Genomic DNA, 15,653 nt, shown 5'->3' with positions numbered 1-15,653 from the left:
CAGGTTTTTGTTTTTTTGTTTTTTTAGTTAGGTTCTGCTTTTTTTATTTAATTGTTTTCTTGTTTCCATCCACTATAAAATATCTAGGCATTTTATAAAAATGTGTTTATTGCACCATATTTACATATGCACATTATGGCACCTCCCGAACATTTTTTGTTTTAACTTTCAAAAACTTTTATTGTTGACATTAATTTGAATTTGAATTTTGAAACGGTTTCGAATCATCGCGAGGTTAACAACAGTGACCGTGGTGACGTGGCATCATTAGCGTGGGATTACTGTAGCTTAATTATCCGGTCGTCACACCTGTCGTCGTAAGCGCTCACATACTGTGATGGTGTTGAACTTGGAAATACTTTGGTAATTTGATACAGTTTTGGGAGGCTTGTCAACATCAGGTGTGAAATTATGGGAATCCTTCATCATGACTCAAGAGATGGCCTCACAGTTACTAGATTGTAGATTGATTTTTGTCAGACGTGAGGCTAACTTTGCTGCCCACTTATGTGCAATACAGGTTAATTGTGAGAACTTGTGTAGCTAGTGGTCTGGAACTACTCCACCTTTCCTTGCAAGATATATCCAAAATGATTGTAATATGTTGGCAGCTGAATAAAAGAATCCTGAGTGTTTCATAAAAAAAGGCAATTAATCAGAATAAGCTATCAGCACGTATAACAAACCAATCGGTAGCATCACAGGGCAGGCAGATGTATTTTTAAGCATATATCCCAAAAAAATTACAATGGGTGTCATTTTCCTCATTTTTGCATGTGGGGACCACCGGTCATGAATTCTCTCTATATTCTGCATTTTACTTTTAGCAGTCATTGGTCTTCACTCATTCCGTAACTCAATTGAAGATGACGTAACCACCTAGTAGCAAAACTAAAAGAAGAAGATACTGTAAAAATAGGTTTCTTCAGTGCATTTCTTCCTTCAGTCCACGGTCCTTGTTTTTATTTAGTGTACCGAAGCAGAAGTGGTATGCGATAAGCTACACAATATACCCCATGCAAAGCAGTAAAGCTAAGCATGTAGGTTAATAACAGATAAATGCAAGAATGGGACATGGTTTCCAACGGATGAAACGGCAACAACTCCAGATGTCATTATTTATGTGGTTGACAATATTTCTTCCATGTACAACTCCAAATAACATGACTGACATACTAACAATTAATTAGAATGAGCATGGGCATTAGAAGCAAGATAATAGAGCCTGAAGAAAACAAAGGCTGTGAGAATTGAGCAGTTCGGGCATATCTGTCTTCTTAATGTTAGTTTTAAAAATTTTATCAAGGTTGGAACTAATAGACTCACACAGATTGCGCACTCTGTGGTGCAGCCGATCCAAATCGCTTTCATGCTGGACAGAAACATCCTAGAAGGGGTTGTGGTCCTTCATGAAACGCTCCATGAAATCCATACGAAAAAACTAGACGGGGTAGTTTTCAAAGTGAATTTCGAAAAAGCGTACGATAAAGTCAAATGACCCTTTCTGCAACAGGCATTGCGCATGAAAGATTTTCATCAGGCCTGGAGACACCAGATTGAATCTTTCACGCAAAAAGGTAGTGTTGGAATCAAAGTGAATGATGACATATGTCACTACTGCCAAACACATAAGGGTCTGAGACAAGGAGATCCAATGTCACCTATTATGTTCAACATTGTAGTTGACATGTTGACAATTCTAATAAGAAGGGCAAAGGATGCTGGTCAAGGAGGTGGCCTGGTACCTCATCTAGTTGATGGAGGGGTGTCTATCCTACAGTACGCTGATGATACTATTATCTTCATGGAGCATGACTTGGCAAAAGCGAGAAACATGAAGCTGGTGTTATGCTTATTCGAACAATTGACCGGGTTGAAGAGTAACTTCCACAAAAGCGAATTGTTCTGCTTCGGAAGAGCCAAACAGGAACAAGAGGCGTAGAAACAATTTTTCGGGTGTGAACTGGGGGCTTTACCTTTCTCATATTTGGGTATACCAATTCACCATCGTAGGCTAACAAATAGAGAATGGAAGTGTATTGAGGATCGATTTGAAAGGAAATTGAGTATCTGAAAGGCAAGCTAATGTCATATGGGGGCCGATTAATTCTCATTAATTCGGTACTCACGAGCATGCCTATGTTTCTCTTGTCTTTTTTCGAGGTACCAGTTGGAGTTCGGAAAAGACTGAATTTCTACCGATCCTGCTTCTTCTGGCAGAGTGATGACCTGAAAACAAAATGTAGACTCGCTAAATGGGATATTATTTATCGACCAAAAAACCAAGGGGGTCTAGGTATCGAAAATCTTGAGGTTAAGAACAAATGTCTTCTCAGCAAGTGGCTGTATAAGCTATCTGTAGAGTCAGAGGCCACGTGGGCGCAGATTCTACGTAATAAGTTGAAGGAAATATGCCCTAGAGGCAATAATAAAGTTATTATTTATTTCCTTATTTCATGATAAATGTTTATTATTCATGCTAGAATTGTATTAACCGGAAACATAATACATGTGTGAATACATAGACAAACATAGTGTCACTAGTATGCCTCTACTTGACTAGCTCATGAATCAAAGATGGTTAAGTTTCCTAGCCATGGACAAAAAGAGTTGTCATTTGATCTACGGGATCACATCATTAGGAGAATCATGTGATTGACTTGACCCATTCCGTTAGCTTAGCACACGATCGTTTAGTATGTTGCTACTGCTTTCTTCATGACTTATACATGTTCCTGTGACTATGAGATTCTGCAACTCCCGTTTACCAGAGGAACACTTTGTGTGCTACAAAACATCACAACATAACTGGGTGATTATAAAGGTGCTCTACAGGTGTCTCCGAAGGTACATGTTGGGTTGGCATATTTCGAGATTAGGTTTTGTCACTCCGATTGTCGGAGAGGTATCTCTTGGCCCTCTCGGTAATACACATCACTTAAGCCTTGCAAGCATTGCAACTAATGAGTTAGTTGTGGGATGATGTATTACGGAACGAGTAAAGAGACTTGCCGGTAACAAGATTGAACTAGGTATTGGATACCGACGATCGAATCTCGGGCAAGTAACATACCGATGACAAAGGGAACAACGTATGTTGTTATGCGGTTTGACCGATAAAGATCTTCGTAGAATATGTAGGAGCCAATATGAACATCCAGGTTCCACTATTGGTTATTGACCGGAAACAGTTCTAGGTCATGTCTACATAGTTCTCGAACCCGTAGGGTCCGCACGCTTAAGGTTTCGATGACAGTTATATTATGAATTTATGAGTTTTGATGTACCGAAGGAGTTCGGAGTCCCAGATGAGATCGGGGACATGACGAGGAGTCTCGAAATGGTCAAGACGTAAAGATTGATATATTGGACGACTATATTCGGACTTCGGAAAGGTTCCGAGTGATTCGGGTATTTTTCGGAGTACCGGAGAGTTACGGGAATTCGCCGGGAGAAGTATTGGGCCTTATTGGGCCATACGGGAAAGAGAGAGGGGCTGCCTAGGGCAGGCCGCGCCCCCCAGGCCTAGTCCGAATTGGACTAGGGGGAGGGGCCGCACCCCCTCCTTCCTTCCCTTCTCTCTTCCCTTTCCTTCTCTCCTACTCCTACTACATGGAAGGTCTCCTAGTTGGACTAGGAAAGGAGGGAATCCTACTCCCGGTGGGAGTATGACTCCTCCCTGGCGCGCCCTCCCTTGGAAGGCCGCCCCCTCCCCCTTGCTCCTTTATATACGGGGGCAGGGGGGCACCCCATGACACACAAGTTGATCTACGGATCGTTACTTAGCCGTGTGCGGTGCCCCCCTCCACCATATTCCACCTCGGTCATATCGTCGTGGAGTTTAGGAGAAGCCCTGCGCCGGTAGAACATCATCATCGTGACCACGCCATCGTGCTGACAGAACTCATCCCCGACGCTTTGCTGGATTGGAGCCCGGGGAACGTCATCGAGCTGAACGTGTGCTGAACACGGAGGTGCCGTACGTTCGGTGCTTGGATCGGTCGAGTCGTGAAGACGTACGACTATATCAACCGCGTTGTGATAACGCTTCCGCTTACGGTCTACGAGGGTACGTGGACAACACTCTCCCCTCTCGTTGCTATGTCATCACCATGATCTTGTGTGTGCGTAGGAAAATTTTGAAATTACTACGTTCCCCAACAGTGGCATCCGAGCCTAGGTTTTATGCGTTGATGTTATATGCACGAGTAGAACACAAGTGAGTTGTGGGCGATACAAGTCATACTGCTTACCAGCATGTCATACTTTGGTTCGGCGGTATTGTTGGATGAAGCGGCCCAGACCGACATTACGCGTACGCTTACGCGAGACTGGTTTTACCGCCGTGCTTTGCACACAAGTGACTAGCGGGTGTCAGTTTCTCCAACTTTAGTTGAACCGAGTGTGGCTACGCCCGGTCCTTGAGAAGGTTAAAACAACACCAACTTGACGAACTATCGTTGTGGTTTTGATGCGTAGGTAAGAACGGTTCTTGCTCAGCCCGTAGCAGCCACGTAAAACTTGCAACAACAAAGTAGAGGACGTCTAACTTGTTTTTGCAGGGCATGTTGTGATGTGATATGGTCAAGACGTGATGAGATATAAGTTGTTGTATGAGATGATCATGTTTTGTTGAAGTTATCGGCAACTGGCAGAAGCTCTATGGTTGTCTCTTTGTTGCATAAGATGCAAGTGCCAAATAATTGCTTTACTTTATCGCTATGCGATAGAAATAGTGGCAAGAGCAATAGTTGGCGAGACGACCATGTGACAACACATTGATATAGATCAAGATGATGAAGATCATGGTGTCGTGCCGGTTACGATAGAGATCATGACAGTACTTTGGAGATGGAGATCAAAGGCGCAAGATGATCATGGCCATATCATGTCACATATTTTGATTGCATATGATGTTTATCTGTTATACATCTTATTCTGTTTTGTTTGACGGTAGCATTTTAAGATGATCTCTCACTAAAAATTATCAAGAAGTATTCTCCCTGAATATGCACCATTGCCAAAGTTCGTCGTGCCCAGACACCACGTGATGATCAGGTGTGATAAGCTCTACGTCCATCTACAACGGGTGCAAGCCAGTTTTGCACACGCAGAATATTCATGTTATACTTGACGAGCCTAGCATATGCAGATATGGCCTCGGAACACAGAGACCGAAAGGTCGAGCGTGAATCATATAGTAGATATGATCAACATAGTGATGTTCACAATTGAAAACTACTCCATCTCACGTGATGATCGGTTATGGTTTAGTTGATTTGGATCACGTGATCACTTAGATGACTAGAGAGATGTCTGTCTAAGTGGGAGTTCTTAAGTAATATGATTAATTGAACTTAAATTTATCATGAACTTAGTCCTGGTAGTATTTTGCAAATTATGTTATAGATCAATAGCTCGCGTTGTTGCTTTCATATGTTTATTTTGATATGTTCCTAGAGAAAAATTGTGTTAAAAATGTTAGTAGCAATGATGCGGATTGGATCCGTGATCCGAGGTTTATCCTCATTGCTGCACAGAAGAATTATGTCCTTAATGCACCGCTAGGTGACAGACCTATTGCAGGAGCAGATGGAGACGTTATGAACGTTTGGCTAAGCTCAATATGATGACTACTTGATAGTTTAGTGCACCATGCTCAACGGCTTAGAATCGGGACTTCAAGGACGTTTTGAACGTCATGGACCATATGAGATGTTCCAGAAATTGAAGTTGATATTTCAAGCAAATACCCGAGTTGAGAGATATGAAGTCTCCAACAAGTTCTATAGCTAAAAGATGGAGGAGAATCACTCAACTAGTGAGCATGTGCTCAGATTGTCTGTGTACTTCAATCGCTTGAATCAAGTGGGAGTTAATCTTCCAGATAAGATAGTGATTGACAGAATTCTCTAGTCACCATCACTAAGTTACTAGAACTTCGTGATGAACTATAGTATGCAAGGGATGGCATAAACGATTCCCAAGCTCTTCATGATGTTGAAATCGACGAAGGTAGAAATCAAGAAAGAGCATCAAGTGTTGATGATTGACAAAGATCACTAGTTTCAAGTAAAGGGCAAAGGAAAAAAAAGGGAAACTTCAAGTAGAATGGCAAACAAGTTGTCACGCCCGCGAAGAAGCTCAAAGCTGGACTGAGGGAGTCCCGGACTAGAGGGTGTCCGGATAGCCGAACTATCATCATCGGCCGGACTCCAAGACTATGAAGATACAAGATTGAAGACTTCGTCCCGTGTCCGGATGGGACTTTCCTTGGCGTGGAAGGCAAGCTTGGCGATACGGATATGTAGATCTCCTACCATTGTAACCGACTCCGTGTAACCCTAGCCCTCTCCGGTGTCTATATAAACCGGATGGCTTTAGTCCATAGGACGAACAACAATCATACCATAGGCTAGCTTCTAGGGTTTAGCCTCCTTGATCTCGTGGTAGATCCACTCTTGTAACCCACATCATCAATATTAAGCAAGCAGGACGTAGGGTTTTACCTCCATCAAGAGGGCCCGAACCTGGGTAAAAACATCGTGTCCCTCGTCTCCTGTTACCATCCGCCTAGACGCACAGTTCGGGACCCCCTACCCGAGATCCGCCGGTTTTGACACCGACATTGGTGCTTTCATTGAGAGTTCCTCTGTGCCGTCACAATCAGGAAGGATGCCTTCTCCCGTCTTTAAAGACGGCACCATCGTCAAGAGAGCTTTGGCCGCCGGCCAAACTGTCCGGCTAGGTGGTTTTCTTATGACCGCCTGTTCGGCCACCGCTCCGACGATGACCTCTCAGGTCATCAAAAGCGATCTTCACGTCAGCCCAGAATTCGCCGAGCAGTTAGATCCGATTGAGCTCTCCTCTGTAAACGAGCTCTTGGATCGCATCGCCGCCCTGGGAGTCGCTACAGACTACAATCAGATTGGGCTTAACCCGATCTGAGAGAGATTAACTCTCCTCAGGCCACCCACCACGTTGTCGTAGTAGAGGAACAATGCGGCAACCCTTCTTCTACGTTGAAAACCAACTATGTCCGGATTCCCGATCCCTCCAAGCCGGATTCCCGCGAAGGGACGGACGCTAATCAAATACTGAACTTAGAGTCAGGCATCGGACTAGATTAGTTGGAAAGCATCCAGCAAGTCAAGCTTCCAAATCCGGAAACTTCTTGGCCTTTGAGCCTCAGATCGTGCGGGGTTCCGAACTTGATTCCACCCGCCCACCCAAACACAAGCAATCTATCTCGAATACGGCAAGAGCCCGATGAAACAGTACATCATTACTGGGCTAGATTCCTCCTGGTTATGAACAGGATAAAGGACTACTGCGAAGAAAGCGCGATTTCAATTTTCTGCAACAATTGCACGGACAAGGGAATCATGAACGCCATAAGTCGTCGCGAAGTTACACGCTTCATCGACCTAGCGACTATCGTACCAAAATACTATGCGGTAGAGAGTGCCAGGAACACCGAAACTAGGTTTTGGGACAGTCCGGCCTTGACCACAACCCTAGTCCGAAGTAAAAGTGTGCGCCATACTCAAGCACTTGGGTTAAAAACCAAAAAGCAAAGACCCCCTAAAGGGCATGGAACCGTACTGGAGGGCTGGCTCAACGGACCCTGCAAAATCCACAGTACGAAGGGCGCCACTCCAACACACAGCCTTCGAGCATGTTAGATACTACGGCAGGTGGCCAAAAGTGGCGAAGGCTTTTTAGCCCCGGGCAAATAGCCCAGCAGTACCGGTACGGTATTAACAGTCTTCGAGACTTTCGCATCAAATAACATGCGAAAACGAACAATCCGCGGCCTCGCCGAAGTCTACCAAGTAGCAACAGCAAATCCATGGAGTGACACGGCTATCACCTTCAACGCCAGCGACGAACCTAAATTCCGAACAGCTAGAGCACCAGCCGCATTGGTCCTCAGTCCGATAGTGGACGGCTTTCGCCTTATGTCACATCCCTAGTCTGGTATGACTTAGACTAGCTAGCTATGTGTGCATCATATTTAAATTTCATTTAAATTTGAAATGAGGATTGGTGGAACCCTCAGAATCATTTTTTAAATGACCTAAATAAAAATTTCTCCAAAAGGGTCCAAGAAAATGCTCATGATGCCCTCTAAAAATATTGGACAGAGATAAAAATCAAAACAATATTTTTAGGAGCTCATGGATAATTATTTTGGCCATTTGGATTAATTCGATAAATATTTGCATTGGAAATATATTTCTATATATATGAAATATGGTCCAAAAATTATGCCAATTATACAAGAGCTCTGGAATAATACCATTAGCCCCTACAAAAATTGGCATAATAAAATTAAATGATTTAATATAGTTATTAAATCAAACAAATGTCAGAAAATTAGAAAAGAAAACAGAAAAGGGGAGAGAGACTTACCTGGGCCACTTACCTGGCCCATCTCCAGCTGGCGGCCCAGCCCACCCCCGCTGCCTTCTGTCGTCCCTCTCCTCGGACAGAAGGACGAGGGCGTGTGCCCGACGCTCGCCGGCACGCGCGCGCGCCACCTCCCCCCCTGCTGGCCACCTCCTGCTTCCTTCTCTCGCCCTCGATGCCCCGGACGAAGCCACGCAGCTGCCCCGCACCGCTCTCACTCTCCCTCGCCCTCCTCCTCTTCCCCTGCTCTCTCTCCCTCCCACCCGAAGCACTGCCGCCGCCGCAGCTCGCCACCGACGCGCTCCCCGCCGTCCCCTCGCCCCTCCGTAGAGCCCACGAGCTCCGCGACGTCGTCCTCGACCCCCCTCACCGAACCACGCCCCGCCGGAAGCCCTGCAGCGTCGACTTCGAGCTCTTCTTCAACCTTCGGCCGCCGGTGACCTCGTCTTCGATTCGCGCCGTCTAGGTCGTCCCCAGGCCCACTGAGCTGTGCTTCGACCTCCCAGTGAGCTCCTCCACCGTTCCCCTCTCTTCTCCCTCCCGTTCCCGTGCCGTAGCGCCGCTCCCCACCACGGCCGAAGCCCCTCGCCGCCGTCCATGTCGCCGCCGCCGCCTCGGCCCGCCTCCGCCCAAACCAAGCCTCCCTCCGCGTTCCTGGTGCCACGAGGGTGCCGCCGGGCCCCTCAGGTGGCCTCCCCGTAACCCGCAGCCCGATCCCGCTCGCGCCCGAACCCCGGCCGCCGCCGCAAGCTTGCTCCGGCGCCCCCGCAGCCCCCCAACCAGCTCCCCTGGTTGCGGACGAAGACGGGCTACGCCCCGGTGGTCTTCTCGCGATCAAACGCCGTCTGTAACGCAAGTCCGGCGAGTCGCCACCGCGCTAATGGTCGCCGCCGGCCAGAACTCCGGCGGGCTGACGTGGCTTAGCTAATTAGTCACTAATCCCTCACCTACTGACGCTGACCAGTGGGCCCAGGGTTTAGTCAAAGCTAGTCAGCCCGGGTTTGACTCGGGGTTAACCCCAGTGTCACTGACGTGTGGGACCCACACGTCAGGTTTGACCCTGGACAGCCGCGTTGACCCGTTGACGTCGTGCTGACGTCATGCTGGCGCAGTATATATTTTCTGGAATTAAAATAATTCAGAAAATCCAGAAAATGTTTTAAACTTCAAAAATTCATAACAATTCAACCGTAGCTCAGATTGAAATAATTTATATATGAAAAATTATCAGAAAAATGCCATCTTTCCATCTGTACTAGTTTCATGCATGAAAAACAAACTTATACATGCTGAATATGGGAAAACACATTATGGCATATATAAGAGACTTAATTTAGAAATGCATTTGAACCTTTGGTTCAAATGGACTTCAAACCAAGTGAACACTAGTTGCATTAGCTCAACAGCATCACATCTACATGCCATGTTCATGCATCATATTGTTGCATATGATTGTGTTTTGATTGCCGGCACCGTCCTTCTCGATAGGTCCTACTCCGGAGACGTTCCAGAGTACCTGTCCGTGAAGCAGTGCCTTCCTTGTTGTTTTACCAGGCAAGCAAACCCCCTTGTTCATTTTGATAAAACCCTACTCTCTCGCTCCTGCTCTCAGTTATTGCATTAGGACAACAACGATTCATCTGCTACTTTGTGCTGCGGTAGTTGAACCCATTTCTCTGCATGACCTGTCATTGCCACAGTAAATAGTTGAAACCCACTAGCATGTGTAGGAGTTGATTGAAGCCACTGATGTGTTCCTACCATGCTATGCCTGCTATTGCTTAGAGTTGTGTCAGGTCTGATTCATTGGGAATGAATTGGAGTGTCACGATATGTTCTGATGCTGAGAGTGAAGTGTGTGAACACGATTTGGTAAAGGTAGCGGTGAGAGGCCATGTAGGAGTACATGGTGGGTTGTCTCACTGGAACCGTCCTTAAGCCCTGAGTTCTGTGTATGTTGTCCAATGACTCGATACTACCACACATTGGGCTCCGGGCGCTCCAAGCCCTCTCGACTTATTAACCAACTTGATCTCTGTCCAGGAGTCGCAACTAGTTTCTGGTGTTTGTAGGTAGTGCTATTTTTCTACCAAGTGGCACCCGGCAGGGTGGGCTTGGGACAGACTAGGCACACGTGGCACGGTGTACCGAGTGGCACCCGGTTGGTGGGCTCGGGAACCCTGCTCACATCGTTTGGGGCCGTGAGTGACACCCCGGCCGGATCTCCTTGCGGATGGAACCCGAATAGGCGATAAACCTGGACTAGAGTCTTGTGTGGTTAGTCAGGTCGTGGCCGACACCCTCGCCAGGCTTCCGCTTGAAGGTTGCCGAGATACACGACGTGTACATGGCGGTAAGTGGCGAGAGCGTGTGTGAAGAAGTACACCCCTGCAGGGTTAACATGATCTATTCGAATAGCCGGGTCCGCGGTTATGGACTTCTTGGATGCTTACATGGTACATAGACAACTTGAAGTGGATACTATAAAATGCTCAAGACAAGTGTGAGTGCTATGGATGGCCTTCTCGTAGGGAGACGGGGACGAATCCATAGTAGTGTATTGTGTGGTGATTAGTGGACTCGTGTACGTTGTTTCACCTCCAGAGTTTCTGGTAGTCGTAGAACAGGATAGCCACAGAGTCAAAGCTGGCTTGCTGCAACTAAACCCCACGTTACCCTCTTGATACAAGTGCATGTATGATAGGATCTGATGTAAGTCTTGCTGAGTACCTTTGTACTCATGTTGCTTTATTTATGTTTTTGCAGCTGAGACTTCGGTCTTACTAGTGTTCTCGTGGACTTCGACTAGTAGCTAGTACCTCAGCTACGATCTTGATCGGATGTTGTAGATAGTCAGGCTCCTCAGCCTTTTTCTTTTGTAGATGTCTGTACCCAGACATGTAATGCTTCCGCTTGTTGCTTGTATGCTCTGTATGATGGGTCTTGTGACCCCTGTTTGCAATATATGCTATGACGGCTCTTCTGAGCCTTTATCTATATGAGTTGTTGAGTTATGCTGTGATGCCATGTTGTACAGCACATACTTGCATGTTATGCGTACGTGTAATGTGTATTGCTATGTGTGGGATCTGACTCTCTAGTTGTTTATCCTTAGTAGCCTCTCTTACCGGGAAATGTCTCCTAGTGCTTCCACTGAGCCCTGGTAGCTTGCTACTGCTCCGGAACACTTAGGCAGGCCGGCATGTGTCCTTCTTCGATCCTGTGTCTGTCCCTTCGGGGAAATGTCACGCGATGAATACCGGAGTCCTGCTAGCCCGCTACAGCCCGGTTCACCGGAGTCCTGTTAGCCCAGTGCTACAGCCTGGATTCACTCGTTGATGACCGACACGTTCGATGCTGGGTCATGGATGCTTGTCCCTGTAAGTTAGTGCCACTTTGAGTTTACGACTAGCCATGTCAGCCCGGGCTCTTTATCATATGGATGCTAGCGACACCATCATATACGTGTGCCAAAATGCGCAAACGGTCCCGGGCAAAGGTAAGGCGACACCCGTGGGGATACCGTGCGTGAGGCCGCAAAGCGATATGAGGTGTTACATGCTAGATCGATGTGGCATCGAGTCGGGGTCCTGACAGCGTTGGTATCAGAGCCTGACTGCCTGTAGGATTACCAAGCCATTCTGGTCGAAGTTGAGTCTAGAAATTCTTTAGTTATGTAAGGGAATTGATTGTGGGATGGAACGTAAGGCTCTTTTTACTCCTTTACCTCATGGCCTTCTGATCTGAGTCATCCTATCTTTCCGACGGGGTTAAGGAACTAGGCTTCTCCTCCGTCTATCAGGATCACGTGTACTACTCCGTAGTTCCATAGGATTGGTTGATCAGAGTCATACCCCAGTTTCGAGTACTTCCGGTGTAGTCTGGTTAGTACTATCTCAGAACCTTGAGTGATGATGATAAGTATGTTACTACCCCATTTCTAGTAGGATGTCTCATTCTGAGCATTTTACTGCCGTTATGCTGCCGGATTTTCCCTAGGAGTTCGAGTGATACTAATTCCTTGTCCCACATTCTACAGTCCTTAGTTGTTGCTGATTCCGTCCTTGATTCATTTCTCAGGATGTCATCAGCCAAGCGAAGTTCCGTTGCTCGTAACCAGAATCACGGAGATGGTAGGGATGAGGATCCTCCCGACCAGCCTTCGTTGACAGAGTTCATGCTAAAGATGGAAAGGAACAAGCGTGAGTCCAACCACTTGTTGGCACGTATCGAGGAGAACACCGCACATCAGTCCAACAAGTCTGTGACCATTCATGACTTCATTCGTTTGCACCCACCTACCTTTCATCATTCCATCGAGCCACTCGATGCAGATGACTGGCTCCGTAGCATCACCCATAAGCTGCGTTCCGCGAACGTAGCTGAAGATGACAAGGTCACTTATGCCACATATCACCTGGAAGGTCCTGCTAGTCTTTGGTGGCAGAACTATGAGGCTATGCTTCCAGCTGGCCAGATTCCTACCTGGAAGGATTTCACTGAGGCTTTTCGCGAGCATCACATTCCCCAAGCCCTCCTTGATCGCAAGAGAGAGGAGTTCTGTAGTTTCACCCAGAGTAAGTTGGCTGTTGATGCTTATAGCAGAGAGTTCGAGAACCTCGCCCGTTATGCCACAGAAGAAGTGTCCACGGATGCTAAGAAGCAGGCTAGGTTCCGGAAGGGTCTCAACCCCAAGTTGCGTCGTGATCTCCACCTGCATCATTGTGATACATTCCAAGCCCTTGTGAACAAGGCCATCAATGCAGAGACAGCTCAACTTACTTACGAGGAGTCTCGTAAGCACACCCGTGATTTGGGATCTTCCTCCGGTTCTAGTTCCCAGAAACGCCGGATTTGGGTTTCAAACTCTGCTCTTCCTTCCGGTTATGCACCGAGGCCGTCCTATGTGGTGCCTTCCCCAGCTCAGTCGTATGTTCCACCCAGGCCTACTGGTAGACCGCTTGTTAGTGCGGGTCCCCGTCCAACCTCAGGGACTTGCTTCACATGCGGGAAGCCAGGACACTATGCACGTGACTGCTCTCAGACTAGTTATGCTCCACCCCAGCCCGAGAAGACTGTTGGCCGTATTAAGCCATCACGCAAGATGATCAGTGCCAAGTCAGATTCCACTGAACGTGGACGTGTGCGTCACGTCTCAGCTAAAGACGCTCATGATGATCCGGATGTCGTTCTTGGTACACTCCTTGTCAATTGTCACCCAGCATCAGTTCTATTCGATACTGGAGCATCTCACTCCTTCATTTCTGAAGGCTATGCTCGTTTGCACGACATGTCATTTTGTGATATGCCAACTCCGCTTGAAATCCAAACCCCAGGGTCTAGATGGCAGACCACCAGAATCAGCCATGGTAATGAAATCCTTGTTGATAGACTTGTATTCCTTGCATCGCTTGTAGCCCTCAAGTCCTCAGATATTAACATCATCTTGGGTATGGACTGGATGACAGCTCATCATGCCAAGATTGATTGCTACACAAGATCTGTTCAGCTTACACACCCATCTGGCAAGATAGTCACCGTCTCCACTAGAGTTGCAAAGCGTCAGCTCTATTCTCTTAATGCCAGCCCTCTTCCAGACCTTGAAGATATCCCGGTAGTCCGTGACTTTCCGGATGTCTTTCCAGAGGAACTGCCAGGTGTTCCACCTGACAGATAAGTAGAGTTTGTCATAGATCTTATCCCAGGAACAGCTCCAATCTCCCGGAGACCTTACAAGATGGCACCCTTAGAACTAGCCGAGCTTAAGAAACAACTCGATGAGTCCTTGCAAAAGGGTTTCATCCGTCCTAGTTCTTCTCCTTGGGCTTGCCCCGTCCTCTTTGTCAAGAAGAAAGACGGTACGGACCGGATGGTCGTTGATTATCGTCCCGTTAATTTGGTCACGATAAAGAACAAGTATCCGCTCCCCAGGATCAACGACCTGTATGATCAGCTCGCTGGATCCTCAGTCTTCTCCAAGATGGATTTAAGGTTAGGATACCACCAAATCAAGATCAGAAACGGGGACATTCCCAAGACAGCTTTTGTCACTCGTTATGGCCAGTATGAGTACACCGTCATGTCCTTTGGCCTAACCAACGCCCCAGCCACATTCTCCCGCTTGATGAACTCGATCTTCATGGAGTACTTAGATAAGTTCGTCGTGGTTTACCTCGATGATATTCTTATTTACTCGAAGAACGAGGAAGAGCATGCCGAACATCTTAGACTTGTTTTAGAAAAACTCAGAGAACACCGCCTTTATGCCAAGTTCTCCAAGTGTGAATTTTGGTTGCCAGAAGTGACCTACTTAGGCCACGTAATCTCTGGTAAGGGCATTGCTGTCAATCCCGAGAGAGTTCAAGCCGTTCTCGATTGGACTCCACCTGAGACTATTAAACAAGTTAGGAGTTTCCTTGGTCTAGCCAGCTATTGTCGCCGCTTTGTTGAAAACTTCTCCAAAGTAGCCAAACCCCTCACGGAACTTCTCAAGAAAGATAAAAAGTTCGAGTGGTCCCCACAGTGTGAGTACAGTTTTCAGGAGCTGAAAAGACGCCTGACTTCTGCTCCCATACTTGTGCCACCGGATTTCACTAAAGACTTTATTATCTACTGCGACGCCTCACGACAGGGACTAGGTTGCATTCTTATGCAGGATCGTCATGTGATTGCCTATGCATCCCGACAGTTGCATCCACATGAGGAGAATTATCCTACACATGATCTAGAGCTTGCAGCCGTAGTCTATGCACTCAAGACCTGGCGACATTACCTCCTTGGTAAACGTTGCGAGATCTACACCGATCACCAGAGTCTCAAGTATATCTTCACCCAACCGGATCTGAACCTTAGGCAAAGACGTTGGTTGGAGTTAATCACAGATTATGATCTAGGGATTACCTACACCCCAGGCAAAGCCAATGTCATGGCCGATGCTCTAAGCCGTAAATCTTATTGCAACAATCTCATGTTGCAGCAAGGCCAACCACTTCTCCGTGAGGAATTCGGTAAGCTTAACCTTCACATTGCTCCTCGCGGATTCCTTTCTACCCTAGTGGCGAAGCCTGATCTTGAAGATCGGATTATCGCTGCTCAAAAGCAAGACACAGGAATTTCTCGGATCAAGAGAAACATTAAGAAGGGAGTTGGTGGATGTTTCTCTATGGATGATCGTGGTGTTGTTTTCTTTGAGAATCGCTTGGTGGTTCCCAAGAAGCAACATCTTCGGCAGTTGATTCTTA

At 46.9% G+C, this 15,653-nt stretch overlaps 1 protein-coding gene across 1 annotated transcript in view; it reads right to left on the bottom strand.

The window, feature by feature from the left end:
• LOC119284079 overlaps positions 1 to 15,653 on the bottom strand; it is a 53,388-nt gene that overhangs the window by 836 nt on the left and 36,899 nt on the right. The gene's annotated exons all lie outside the window — the stretch shown is intronic.

The sequence above is a fragment of the Triticum dicoccoides genome, chromosome 4A (assembly GCF_002162155.2).
Source record: "Triticum dicoccoides isolate Atlit2015 ecotype Zavitan chromosome 4A, WEW_v2.0, whole genome shotgun sequence".
Lineage (NCBI taxonomy): Eukaryota > Viridiplantae > Streptophyta > Magnoliopsida > Poales > Poaceae > Triticum > Triticum dicoccoides.
Note: the sequence above shows the minus strand (reverse complement) of the source record. Positions and strands in the feature narration are given on the sequence as shown.